At 38.8% G+C, this 13,663-nt stretch overlaps 1 long non-coding RNA gene across 2 annotated transcripts in view; it reads right to left on the bottom strand.

Annotated features, from left to right (window-relative positions):
• LOC128084240 (uncharacterized) overlaps positions 1 to 13,663 on the bottom strand; it is a 42,935-nt gene that overhangs the window by 17,813 nt on the left and 11,459 nt on the right. Inside the window, exon 1 of one of the 2 annotated variants that reach the window (XR_008208402.1) lies at positions 1,220 to 1,350. The exons of the other annotated variant lie outside the window; for it this stretch is intronic. This is a non-coding gene — a long non-coding RNA (uncharacterized LOC128084240). Of the gene's footprint in view, positions 1 to 1,219; positions 1,351 to 13,663 lie in introns of those variants that run through there. 2 annotated transcript variants of the gene reach the window in all.

The following is a 13,663-nucleotide window of genomic DNA, read 5'->3' as shown; positions in this document are numbered from 1 at the left end:
AGGTGCCTAGTATACTTCCAACAGTAGTAGGTACAACTTGCATTGTAATACTAGGCTCCTGTGATTAGAATAACGAATGTCAACTACATTTGATACGTAGAGGGTTTATTTCAAGAATCATTACTACTTAAAGTATGGTCATAAATTATTTCAAAAGAAAAAGCCTTTTCCATGGTAGGGATTACAGCAATATGAGCTGAGGATGTAGGCTCACAGTCACACACAAGGGCTAAGCAGCATTGCCCACTCGTGATATGCAGTATTCCTTAGACACTCATGGTATCAGCTGAGCTCTCCAATTGGCACTGCAGTTTATGTGGGACAAAGCCACTTTAGTATCTTCTATTTGTATAGCATCTAGTACTGTCACTGGTGTTGAAAGCACATAATACTATTAATACATAGCATTATACTCCTAAAAGAAGTCCTAAATCAAACATGCCTTAAGTAACGAAATTAGATTGGACCAATACAATACGCATCACACCTCGTAATGTATGAACCACTCATAATGCCATTACTGGTATTTCAGGAGGTAACGATTTCGAGAACAGCCCATTTTCTCATTTGGTCTTGCTGGCTGAGTGGCTCTATCACACTGGCTAGGTGAATCAGGCAGCGATGTTGATTCACCTTAGTCCAAGTGACTGTGAAGTTTGTTACGATGACAGTGGTGTCTGCTTAGTTTAGCAGCTGTTCTGGCACTGAGTTCTTTAAGATTTTGAGCGAGTTTATTAATTCGATATGAAATGCATTAAAGAAGCACAGAGCGTTACTTGTTTCCTCCTTTCAGAATTGCAACTGGGCCAGTTACTATTAGTACAAAGGTAATTTAGTCAAGATACTTGAGAGCCACTTGGCTCTGTTTCTAAATTCCTCCCTTTGTCCTTGGCAAAGCTCTTTGAAGTGTTAGTCTGCGAGGTGGATGTTGTAATGAGCCTATTTCTAAGAGGATCAAAGTAGCAGAGCTGCCCAAAGCAGCATCAAAGATACACAACAGAGAGCCCCTTAACGAGCAAGAGGGACACAACTGACTTTTCCCCAAAATAGCACCCTAAAACAGGATTTAGATTAAATATTTAAAATAAAAAATTATTTCTATTGCCAGCAGAAAGGAAAAACCTCAAAGCAAAGAGAAAATTTCTCCAGCTGACACTGCCAAAATGTAACGACAGTCATTTGTTCAATGCTTCACCACCATTTAATGAAGTCCACATACCTGTGGCCTCTGCTTAAGGTGGCAGCCCTGGCTGGCTGATGCAGGCAGGATAGCAGCCTTTGCTAAAGCAGATTCCTTTCCCATGGATATGAAAATAGAAAGCAAACATAAGGCAGGAAGCTGCGGGAACACTGCAGAGCAGGCAGCTTGGAGGAGGGATGTGGGGGTAGGGTGGGAGAAAAAAAAAAGAGTGGGTGGGAGGACTGGACATGTAAATTATGTGCCAGGAAATGAATTCCTTATAATGTCGCTTGCCAGAAGCTAAATTCTAGCAAATGTAAGCTGCCTTTTTTCCCTCTCTTACAATCTTTCCACAGTTCCTCTTAGGGTCAGGGAGGAAGAAGGGGGGGGACAGGAAGAGGGGCGATTCAATATTTACTTACCTATTGTGTAACTACAGAGCTATATGATCCAGCTTGAACATAAGGAGGTATGCAGCTCCCTAACAGTGACGAACGGGATCATATCCTGCTTCTCATTACACACGGCTTTTCAACTTTATTTATGTGGGTACAGGCATCCTTCAATACGATCTAGAGCTGAAATACCAGAAGAAATGTGTTTCTGCTCAGAGGCTGGATGTGCATCTTGCACTGTGTTCTGTAATGAAGACAGAGCTTATTTTGACTTGATAGTTATCTGTGCAAATATTGCCTCTGTGGGGTTTGTGTTTGTTTAAGGAGTCACCTACTGCATCTGTCAAGACTGCAGAAATGTATGCTACTGACCTATGCTTAGCTTGGGGATAAATTGAGAAGACTTGTATTTAAGGTTAAACCTCTACGCAGGTTTTTGTTTGTTTGTCTGTTTTCCAGAATTAAGCAGAAACCATCTGGCAGAAGGTTAAAAATACTTAGGAATAAACCTTCAGCTGCTGAGCAAAGTACACTTCTAACTTATGAGAAATCAATGATATGTGAAGCAGGGAGAAGAATGACTATAACAGTACAGTGCATTAAAAAGGCTAAGCAGCCCAGACTTACTTTCTTCTTTCCAACTTGCACAACCCTAACCCTGTATATTTCAGCACAAGTAAGGCTGTGGACAAAACGAGTGCCAGTTTCCTTGAAGATCTCTGTGGGTAAAAGCACTGGACACCTCCATACACAGATAATTTTTTGTGAACTGTAAAACTACATTCATTTTGGAAGTCCATACGTAGCAAAATTTCTCTCTTCTATGTTCCCATTTCCTGCTCCAACAATTTAAACCTCAAAAGAATATGCAGAAAAGAAAAAAAAAAAAAAAGGACAGTCTTTGCAATTGGAGGTAGACGTGAGATAACACAGATACAAGAACAAAATGAAAAAGGAGATTGAAGGAGCTATCAGGCTTTTGAACTTAGATTGCTGAAGACTAATCTCCACAAAGAGCATCAGTCAAGGCTTTGATACATAGGAATTTGCGTGCAGAAATGCAGGACCTATATCCTTCAGCCTTCATCAGACAGTATGAGATATGCTTGATTTAAGCGATTGTCCTAGACTGTCCTATCTCAGTGCCAGTTCTACACTGTGTCTGAAAGGTAAATGAAGGTTGGTTTTAAAGAGGGACTTATTCCCTGAGTGTTAAATTACTTCTGAGCGAAATTATTTCTGCTGATTTCTTCTGCTTCACTATCAGGCAAAGCCTACATTACTGGGTTCAGGAAACAGCCTAAGTCATTAATAGTAATATTTACACACAAATGATTTATTTCCTATATGGGCTGGAAGAGTCCCCAAGATTTTGTTAATCACTCACCTCACATTCTGTTGATGCATTTTCATTGCTAATTGCTAATATTAACTATATTTAAAACAACTTGATTGGGAAGCAGAGTTCTACACTCCATATATACCAATACTTTCTTAGCAGAACTAGTTCAAACAGTTTTTGCTGTACGTGTAATTTGGCTACATCTTGCTCTTGGAAATGTGGGGCATGAAATTAAATGAATGTTTCTGCGATAACCATATGATTAGCTAGTGTCAAATTCTGGCGTATTGCTCTCCCAGGATTTTCATGCATCAGTTTAGTTAGACTGTATCTGAACTACTTGCTGCAGGCTTGCTGATTGAATACTGCTAAACTAAAAAGGAAAATGTGCAGCAAAAGGTGCTAAAGAAAGTGCTCCAGAAAGTCACCCACCTAATATAAAATCAACTTGCAACTCACATGTGCAATACTCTGAAGTATTTCTCACACGTGTTCCAGTAAATGTAAAGTTTTCAATATCACTACTAAGAAGACAGCTTTCAAAGGCTTCTCTGATAAATCAGTAGTCACCAAGTCTCTTCAGAGTAGCCCTTTCCTGTGAATACAGTTACTGAAGACATCTTCCTCCACAAAAACCTTCATTCAAGGCAAGACACAAACATGGTTCCAATAGGTAAAGGACAGCAAGGACTTAACTGGAGCATAATAATAATTAGCACAAGCTGTACACTTAAATACTAAGTATACAGATCTTCCTACAGATATCCCCCATGAAATCTTACTGACATTACAGTTATTGATAGGACATAATTTTCATGAAGTAATGAGGCACCTAATGATGATATTGAATGAATTTCATATAATAATATCTTCATTGTCAAAATCATATATGAATAGCAGCAACTGAAAACCAACGCATTTTGGCACATCTGTGCTACCCAGAATCGTGAACTGAAATGTAGATCAGCTCTTGCCTAATGTCCTGTCAAGTGATTTTCCAAGACTCCTTACTCAATGAAAATTAAGATGAATTCCACCTCCTCATACAGTGACAAGCATTAGTTCAGATCTCACAGCCTCAGGGACTGTAAGTAGCGGCAGTACCTGAAACAAGCCATCTTCAGTCCTTTAGCTCCCTTTTTGAAACACGTGGCCCCACTACCTACATATAATACCATTGCCATGAGTTTGTAATAGAGTTTCACAAAAGGAAGACATACTGGAAACGCTAAGGAGACTGCTAAAATATAGGGGGTTTTTTGCATCTACGTGTTTAACGTACCCTTGAAGAGCTGGTTAGCTAGCTCCCTCTCTGCTGCTAAGAATAAGAAAACGTTACCAGGCAGCCCAAATACAACATCAAGACAGTAATTATCAAAAACAAAGGAATCTGTCAAAAGTGATTACCATTTGTTCTCGTTGCATCTGATCTAAACTGAGTCTGACTCTGTATGAAAATTAGATCACTAAATGATTTGTTTGACCTTTTTAAAAACATTTCATTTCACTTTTGAGTCCTAGCTTTTGGTCACACGATACTGCACAAACAGTTTACTTTTAATACAATAAAGTGCTAAGTACTTTGACTCTTTTTAGTTCAATTCATAAGCACTTTCTTTTATGAATATTTGATCACACCTGACATTCTTGAGTGGATTAAACACATAGTTATAGCTGGCATATTTTAAAACGCATAGTAAATCTGTCAATCTGAACATCAAAACCATGCTGCAGTCAGTTTGGATCGTGTGTATAAATCCAGAGCTATTTAGCCAAAAACTGTGATTCCATAAAACATTTTGAAATTGTTGACTTGACTTATTTAATAACTTCCTTTACACTGTGAAGCACTGATTTTAAGACATGATAAGAATGCATTCTTGCACATTACTTATATTTATTTCAACTTCCTTCCTAGAGGGATCAGTAGATTGAGTATTCAGCCAACTGATGGTCACCAGGTCATCAAGTGGGTTAGGAAGGAGTACATACTTGCCCAGTCCTAAAGGAAGAGCCTGGACCGCAGTTCTGGCTGCCATGGAGCTCAGAGGACTGGTCCTCTGGAAGTATGCAGGTCTCATGCCCTTCCCTACGGCACTTCTGAGACCATTCACTGATCACTGGTCTGCTCCAAGCTGAGTATTTCTTTCTCTCTTCAGAACACATAATGATATTACAAATAAGCAAAGAAGAAAAACATATCACTTATCTGCTCCTTTGTGTAAACTTGCCTTTCTTTTCCTACTGTAATAAGAGGTAGTAGAGAAGAATACTGAATAAACATCTTTGTGAATAACAATGATTTTTAATGTGAGGTCAGAATTTAGCCCAGAAGCTGTTTTTCTCTTTTCCAAAAGCAGCAGCATTTTTTAAGGTTAGTACTTTCAGTGTCTTGACAATAAGAATCACTTCTTGGAAGGAAAAACAAAGACAAAAAATGCAACAGCAAACAAGCAACACAATAGCTCTTTTGTGACCACTACCAACTAAAAAAGAAAAAAAAAAAATCCTTTTCTTCATTTGCATACATATTTATTTGTAGAAAGCAAAACTCGACCATATAATCATTTAAATTCTTAAAGATATGAAACTTGGATGACTCAGTGGAAAATTCTCAGAAATAATCTTGATGAAGTGGTTTTATTCATCTCATTCTGCTTTTCTCAAGGGCTGACATACGCATAAAAGGGGAACATGATCCCTTGCACATGTTCTCCATGAGGACTGCGTGTAGCACAATCATTAACTTAAAACAAGCTTTGCTGACTCTTACTCAAAGGCACTACTGAATCGAAGCCAAAGGAATTCACACTGGCATGTCTCCATCTACTCCGATCAGGGAATAGGGTGAAAGGACAATCCTGTTTAACTGCACCAAGCACTGCAGGGCTCCAGTGGAGCTCTGAGCTCTGTCCATACACATCCGCTGTGTTGTGTGGGATATTTAAAAAGTGACCTTTCTTTCTTGTGCTGCTTCAGGCTGAGTACATACACTAACAGAGGGAGGGACGAGATAGCTGGGACTGCTTGCCGCACTGGGCACTGACAACACAGCGAGATCCTACCAACACCAACCATCAAAACATCAGTGACCCTCTTTTTCTGCCCCCCCACACAATGAGCCATGCTGCAGTTACATCATCTACAGTATATGCCATATATGTGTGAAAGAGACGAATGGAAACCACAGGACAGATCCAGCAGCTCCCAGAGTGACAACATTAGCTGAGAGCACAGGAATGCGCCTGTGGGGAGAACAGCTCTCCTGGGTTCTTCATAGTCATTTGGCTTTGCCTTAGCAGGTTCTCTACTGCTCCTAGTCGTTCCAAAGCCTATGCCTCCTACTTTGCCTTTGTCTACTTTCCTTACTTGTCAGTTTTACCATATGGTGCCAAAACTTGCCAGAGAAGATCTACATCAAAGTTAAAACAAACCAAACATACAGAATACTGTCTCAGAAGTGGGGATTAAAACTATCTTTAGATGATTAGTAAACCTGGCTGCTATTTTGAGTTCTTAAATTTGCAGTGATTGATAAACTGCCCAGCACTTTTTGGGAAATGAAAAATCCAGTTTTTAAGCAATAGCTTATCCTGTAATGAAACCGTTTTTTTATTACTATTATTCAAAAAGAATCTGTCTATAATAGAAATCATCTTGGCTTATAAACAATCCAAGCAGTTGATCTTTCAGAAGAGTAGTGTGCTGCTTGGAGCCTGTTCAACTTCTTTCAAAAGCCAATTGAGCTTCCCATGTCTCCTGGGAAGTGTGGATTTGAGTTTTCCCCTTTGACAGGTCTATCCTGTCTGGTAAATCTCCCAAATGCTTCAACATCTTCTCCCTAGTTAAAAATCAAAAGTGAAATATGGAAGTAAATAAATGAATGGTATCTGACAGGATAAATGGAGTAAGGACAGAGCCCAGCTTACTGGAAATGATTAATATCTTATATGAACAACAGAATAATTAAAATGGGCCAGATAAAAAGTTAATTCAGTACACGTTTGTGCCTTTGACAGTGGTTGGTAGAAAAGGCAAAAAGAAAAAAAAAAAAAAAAAAAGAGGTTAATTGCATCGTCTGGCTGATGGTTTCAGCTTCCAAACAAGTGCCATTTCTGGGACTTCCCAACCTAGGGACTGCATCCAGAGCTCTGTGCGTAAGATAAACGTTACGCATCTTCAAATTAATATTTCAATCTATTTTTTTAAAATCCATTTATACATTTGGCCTTCAGAACTTCCTGCAGCAATGAGAACTCCAATTTAACTATGCATAGGGTGAAAAAAGAGTATTCCTTCATTCACTTCAAAACTTCTATTTTAAATTGATATTGGGTGTCTTCCAGCTCTTTCACTGAGAAATAGAGAATAATGCTTCCCTAGCTACCGTGCCAATCACAATTTTGCAAACTTACACCATAACCCTCTTATTGTTTCTCTCTTTATTATCCTCTCTTCCTGTGGAAATGATCCAGATCTTTGATCTCCCAGCCCTCTCGCATATCCCATGAACTACAGATCCCATGAGTCTCTTTAAGTCGCTCAGGGAACACAGACACCAAATGAATTTAAAACAAAAATCCCAAAAATTCTACATCATGTTGTGATGATACCTAATCCTCCATATTTTAGTTTAGACCTACAGAGGTATGAAAATAATGACAGAGATTTAGAGAGTTTTCTAGGAATACAAATAGTGATTTCAATCAGTTTAATCAGAAATTTTCCTAAATGCAGTCGAAAAGTCCATTCTTACACATTTTTCTGATGCATACTGACATCTAAATTGAAGTTCAGCTTGCCTCAAAATTCAAATAATCTCCAAAATAAACTATTTTAATTCCAACTTGCATGCATGCATTGCATTCCTTTTTTTTTTTTTTTTTGACACCAAGTCTGGAATTAAAACTGACTGCAGGCAGACATAAAGCAGGCTTCCTTTTGAAGCAAAAGGCGGTGTAAGCAGAAAAAATAAAATAAAATAAAATAGACATGGTCTTAATATTCTAGAGAAGAATAAAGGTCACCTGGTAAAACAAGGTAATGTGCTGTAGGTCTGAACAAATGCAATTTCTTTTAGTGGATTTGCCCACATTTCACAGAGGAAATTATCAAGTGGCGTTTTCCTTTAAGCACTACTTCTCTACATGTCATGCTGAGGACAGGTATCTTTCAGAAACTTCCAAGGTTGTCAGACTAATGTTTGACAGTTATGCACATGTGGTACTGCAGAGAGATTATGTTCTCCAAAAAAGAAAAAAGAAAAAAAAAAAAAAAAAAGAAGTGAAAATTGCAAGCTGAAATGAAGCCAAGGCCCAACGTTAAGGCATAGGGGCTGTAAGTCATTCTCAGATAGCATTACTAAGATAACAAAAATGCGTATGTTTATTTTCAAGGGCTCTGTGTGGAGAACAAGCACACACAGCATGGCTGTCATCTGAACAGCCTGTTTGCCTGCTCGGGCGATGATTTTCTATCCCAAGGCATCCCCTCTCACCACCAGTCGCAGTCACAAGCCCCTTTTGCTCTGAAAATAAATCAATTTCATCTACTGCAGTTCAATTTCTTTCTTCTCTCTGCCTCAGTCCCTCAGTCCCACTCCCTCTTTGAAAGGCTCTTTCCACCGCACCATATGGCAGCTGGGAGAAGGGCAGAGCAGTGATCTAGCTCTTAACAAAAGAGGCTGTGGTGTCAAAAAGCCTCATGAATGCATGAGACACATTCATGTATAGAAAAATGCCTCCAGCTCTGTCAGGAAGGACTAAAGAGAAAGCTGATAGGCCTGACATTGCTTTCGAGTTAAGAAAGGCAGCAGTTCTCTCTGCGGCTCATCCCCTGCCCTCCCCCTCCCCGGGTTCATGCCAAAATCCTATTAGATCCATTAATGACCTGAGACACAAAGTCAGCGCGCGGCAGAACAAGAAATTAAATTAGGCCACCTTATTTACTCCCTATCACTCTTTTTGAGATAGACTCACACTACCAAAAGAAAAAGGAAAAAAAAAAATATATATATATATATATATATATATATATATATATATATATATATCAAACAGGCCTTAAGAGCACGCCAAAAAAAAACCAAACAACCAAATGCTGTTCCAAAAATAAATGGAATCAAGCACACTCCTGTACGTTACCTTTGTCTACAGGTTTGCAGCACAACTGCAAACTTCCAGGGCAACACTGAAAAACCGTTTCAAGCAAGCTGTCTGCTGGGTTTATTTTGCTTCCCTAGCATACTGAAGCTGCTGTTGAGCCAGACAAAGGACCTGGAGGTTGGAAAATTAGTATCAGTAGACTTTACATACAATGCTCATTTAGCTTCTACAGAAGTACTACACATCATTTCTGACTATGAGACAAATGGAAAATGGCCCTTAAAGAACATGCATTCCTTTCCCCTCTTCTCCCTCCTATTTTGCTTCTCCTTTATCTGTTTTGGAGATGTTTGGCATGCTTCAGACAGCACAAACATCTACAGAACAGGGACACAATCTTTACACGTAAACTTAACAAAATGGAAGGCCGCATGCATCCGAAACACACTTCCCACAAATCTTTTTCATTACTAGAGGAAAGGAACAATCACCACTCCTATGCACCAGAATACAGTGGTATGTATTTATAAAGAATTTTCTTACTGGGCTCTTACTGAAGTGCTCAAACTCTCAAACTAGAGCTGCATTTCTACTCCTGTTTCTTCCCCAGAAAGGCCTCAGAAATCACAAAACTCAGCATCCCCGGGGATATTTAAAGGAACCTGGGCAAGTTTCCAAATGCTGGTATATGTGACCTTTACAAGTATTCAACAATAACAGTTCCCTATGAAATAAATCAATGAACATGTGTATAATAACTCAGCAGAGGCATGAAAGTTTCAAGCTGAAATTCTGTCAACACAATGGAATCGTCTCCCTACAATCAGTCCAGAAGATGTTACTGAATGCAGGCTGTACATCATTATACAAAATCTGTTTACAGTATCTCTCCAGTCTTCCTTCTTGGAATGCACTTAATGTACAGCTATTGAGCAGCATTATGTATCCATGTATGTATTAAAGCTACTATTTATAGGCCCATCGTGAGTCACAGACAATGGAAAATGAGCTAGTTTCCAAAATAAACTACAACATCAATTTAAAAAAGCAAAAGCTCCTCTTGAAGTGGCTTTGATGGTGTCTTTCTCTAAATGAACTCTGCTGCACACAGGAAAAACAAAAAAAATATAATGTAAATACTGCTCAGGAATGCCTCGGAAATGGCTCTGGGGGGTAATGTCTGTGATATTTGATAGACTTAATAAAACTTAAATGCAGTCAGGTTTGGTGTCGGTTGTTTTTTCCACCCCCAAATGCTAACAAGCAGACTTTAAGCTCTCATCTGCAAGTATGACTTGTGCTGGTGCCTGCTCAGTGCTCTGGGAGGCAAGGAACAATGTCGCTATTCAGGCTGGCCCATTCACTGCAGCCACATCTGTTTACATGGCCTGTGCCCACCTTTGAAAAGGCTGGTCCTCCCACTGCCATTCTATCTCCCGTGGCCCTGAATGGCTGGCCGTTTGAAAGCCTTCCTACTGAAAATCTGCAGTTTCAAATGTGTTTTATGAGACCAAAGCTGAAAGACAAACTAACAATAACATTTGCACGTTTCTATAGTCTGGTTTGAATTTTATTGTCATCTGAGAAGGACTATAAAATTGTCCCAACTACCGAGGTTCAAAATAAGCCTGACACACAGGATCTTGATGCTGAACTTGTGGGGCTGAATTTTGCACTTACTTTTGGTTACGTATAGTTTTAAGGAATTTTTCCTCTAGAAATATTATTATGGTTCAAATATCTTTTGATACAATGACAATACTCACTGAGGAAATGGATTTTTATGAAATAAAACAGTTTTTGCCATACGTACAACCATGGTTAGAGTCCACTGCTTTATGTTCTTCACAAAATTGCTTGCACAGAAATATTTTGTCTACGATAAACGCCAATGAATGTAAATACCAGCACTGCATCACTATGCAAGGCAGATACATCACAGAAAGCAATATATTTAAGGAATTTTAAAATGGCTGAAGATCAATAGACTACCCCCATGTCTGAGCCAAGACTTCAAGTGAAAAGAAAAATGGAGTGTGACCTTCGGAGAGCCAAAGGAAGCCCACGTTAACTTGAGAAAGCAGAAGCAACAAAGTCATGAGTCTATGGCTGATAACCCTCTGCGTACCAGCGTATGATCCTTTTTTTTTTTTTCCTAACAATGTATAAACCTCAAGTAAACTTCACGAATTCAGTGTCACCATGATTTGTTTCTATTGATTAACTGCATTCAATGAACTTACAGCAGTTTCATCTGAATAAGAAATGCAGGCTCATACTCCTGCCAAAGCCACCACAGTAAATGTTCTGTAAAATTGCTAAGCCTGCAAGTGTGGTGAAAAAAAAAAAAATCACACAACAGCTGACATGATGGTAGACGGTATCAGAGTGTGTTGCAGAGACAAAACAGAAAAATCCTACAAGATCCAAGGGAGTTTACAAAGAGAAAGGAGGCTTCAATACTTGCAAAGTATTAAATGACAGAAAATGAGGGAGAATCTGGAAAGAAAAAAAAAAAACCTGAAAAAAAGAGACTTAAAAGCAGATTACTCGGATGCCAACAGGTATTCTCCGGTGATTTGCAGTGAACTTGTGCAATGCTTGGCGAGTCGATGTGCAGGCCCTGTTGAACACACAGTTTAGTCTGCAACTCCCTGCTTCCAGATGTCCAACTGTATTCAAGGTCAGCTAACACTAAGTTATGTATTTTCCTCATGTTGTTTTTCTACATTAACTAGCTTAGTGCGATTATAGTAAGACTCTGGGAGTAAGGAGATCTGAGCAGAAGTCTGCCTACTCAGTACTGAGCTACCTCAGCAGCGGCTGAGACGTTTTTTTGAACTTCTCTTCCATGATGCTACTCAATCTAATGATTATTTTTTGCACAAAGTAAGGATTTATTGAAAGGTCCTGGCAGAACCAAGAACTGTTGTTCAAGCTGAGCATTTCTCTCTTCCCCTTTCTTATTTAATATAAATGGGATGGCCTAAATATGAACAGGCAAAAGACAGACAAACCACCTGTCTTGGTCTTGATGTTTCTAAGATGTGCAAGCTCCTTGACTCTTTGTAACATATGCTGTAGCTAAGTAAGGAAGGATTGTCCATGTGCTCTAGAGTTGTACAAATTAGCAGATCTGTACCCTTTCCAAATTAAGGCTGCAGTGGTATCAGCTATATCTTTGGGAGTAAAGAAAGGGTGCGGTGTATAGCAACAATCTGTAGCCTAAACAATGTTAGTTTGTGCCTTATGACAGTCAACAGAGATTAATAGTCCAAACTTTGTCCCTCACATGTGCCATTGTACCCAAATATTGCTGCGCAGCTAGTGCCTAAGTACTGCTATCTGAGACACAACATTCCAGAGAGAAACAGCATGTACTAGTAGGTCAGACCAGAAACAGTGTGAAATCACAGGCAAATGGTCCCATTCTGAGCTCACTTGGAGCATTACAGCTTTACCACAATGACATCCCTGAGGGTAACCTCCTCTCTGTTGAAATTCCAGCAAATTTTGCCAGTAACTTCAGTGGGGCCAACATATTTTCTTGAAAGGTCAAAATCTATGAAAGAAAATTTAACATAACATTGTTTGCCTGAACATAAAAGAAAATATTTTAGCATCTGAAATACAAATCATGCATTTGGTGGGAGGAGAAAAAAAGGCATCAGAAAGGAAGCAACAAAGCAAAAGGAGAAAAACAGTTTTATCCAAGCTGAGCAGAAAATCAGATCATTAAACTCAACTAACATTTTTATCTTCTGTGTTTATCTTGCATAGAGGCTAAAATGTTACTTCTATTGAAGAAAAGATAGAGAATTTAAGTCTGTAGCTAAAAGTCAGCAGACCAGCTGAAAATCCAAGCTGCAGATGTATTTTTTGAATTAAAAAAGTGCCACACAAAAACAGATGGTACTGTAGTATGAGTGAGATTCACGTACAGGCTTCACTAGCTTTTTGCCTTACTTTTTTTCTCCTCACATATATGTCTATATTTTACTATCATCAGTATTATTAATTTCCATCTGGAATATGACCAATGGCTCTGATTATTGCTTTTCCTGCTCATGAAACACAGAAAACCTACGGCCCTCAAGACGAGGATTGAAGTCTATTTATTTACTAAGCAACTACTACAGATATAAGAAAAAAAGAATTCATCTTCTAGCTCATATCCTCAAGAAATGACTTAAAGTGTTGCCATTAGTACTAAGTAGTCTGCTAAGATTTCCTAAAGAATTTTCACTTATTACCCCTCATGATGGTGCTTTTCTCGTATGCGTGTGTGCTCTTGTGTGAAAGTACAATGTTTGAAAGATCAGGAAACATTTCTGACAACACTGCGTGCTGAAAATTAAGATCCCCCTGTCCATGTTTACAAATTTATGTTTTATGTCTAGCTCTTTCTTCCTGATCAGCGAAAATGTGATATCTGTAGGGGTTTTTGAATGACACAGTTTTCATTTCAGAACAACAATTTTGTTCCAAAGTTTACAAAATGGGCATAAGCATAATGATGTCTTTTAAAAGAGCCTGAAAGAAAACTGAAGGCTTTCAATGTGTACCAATCAAATGTTTTCATTTCATCAACAACAACAACAAAAAAAAGGGCACAACTCTAACATACAATTCTTCTCACAGA

This window comes from Tympanuchus pallidicinctus, unplaced genomic scaffold (genome assembly GCF_026119805.1).
Source record: "Tympanuchus pallidicinctus isolate F22 unplaced genomic scaffold, pur_lepc_1.0 scaffold26, whole genome shotgun sequence".
NCBI lineage: Eukaryota > Metazoa > Chordata > Aves > Galliformes > Phasianidae > Tympanuchus > Tympanuchus pallidicinctus.
Note: the sequence above shows the minus strand (reverse complement) of the source record. Positions and strands in the feature narration are given on the sequence as shown.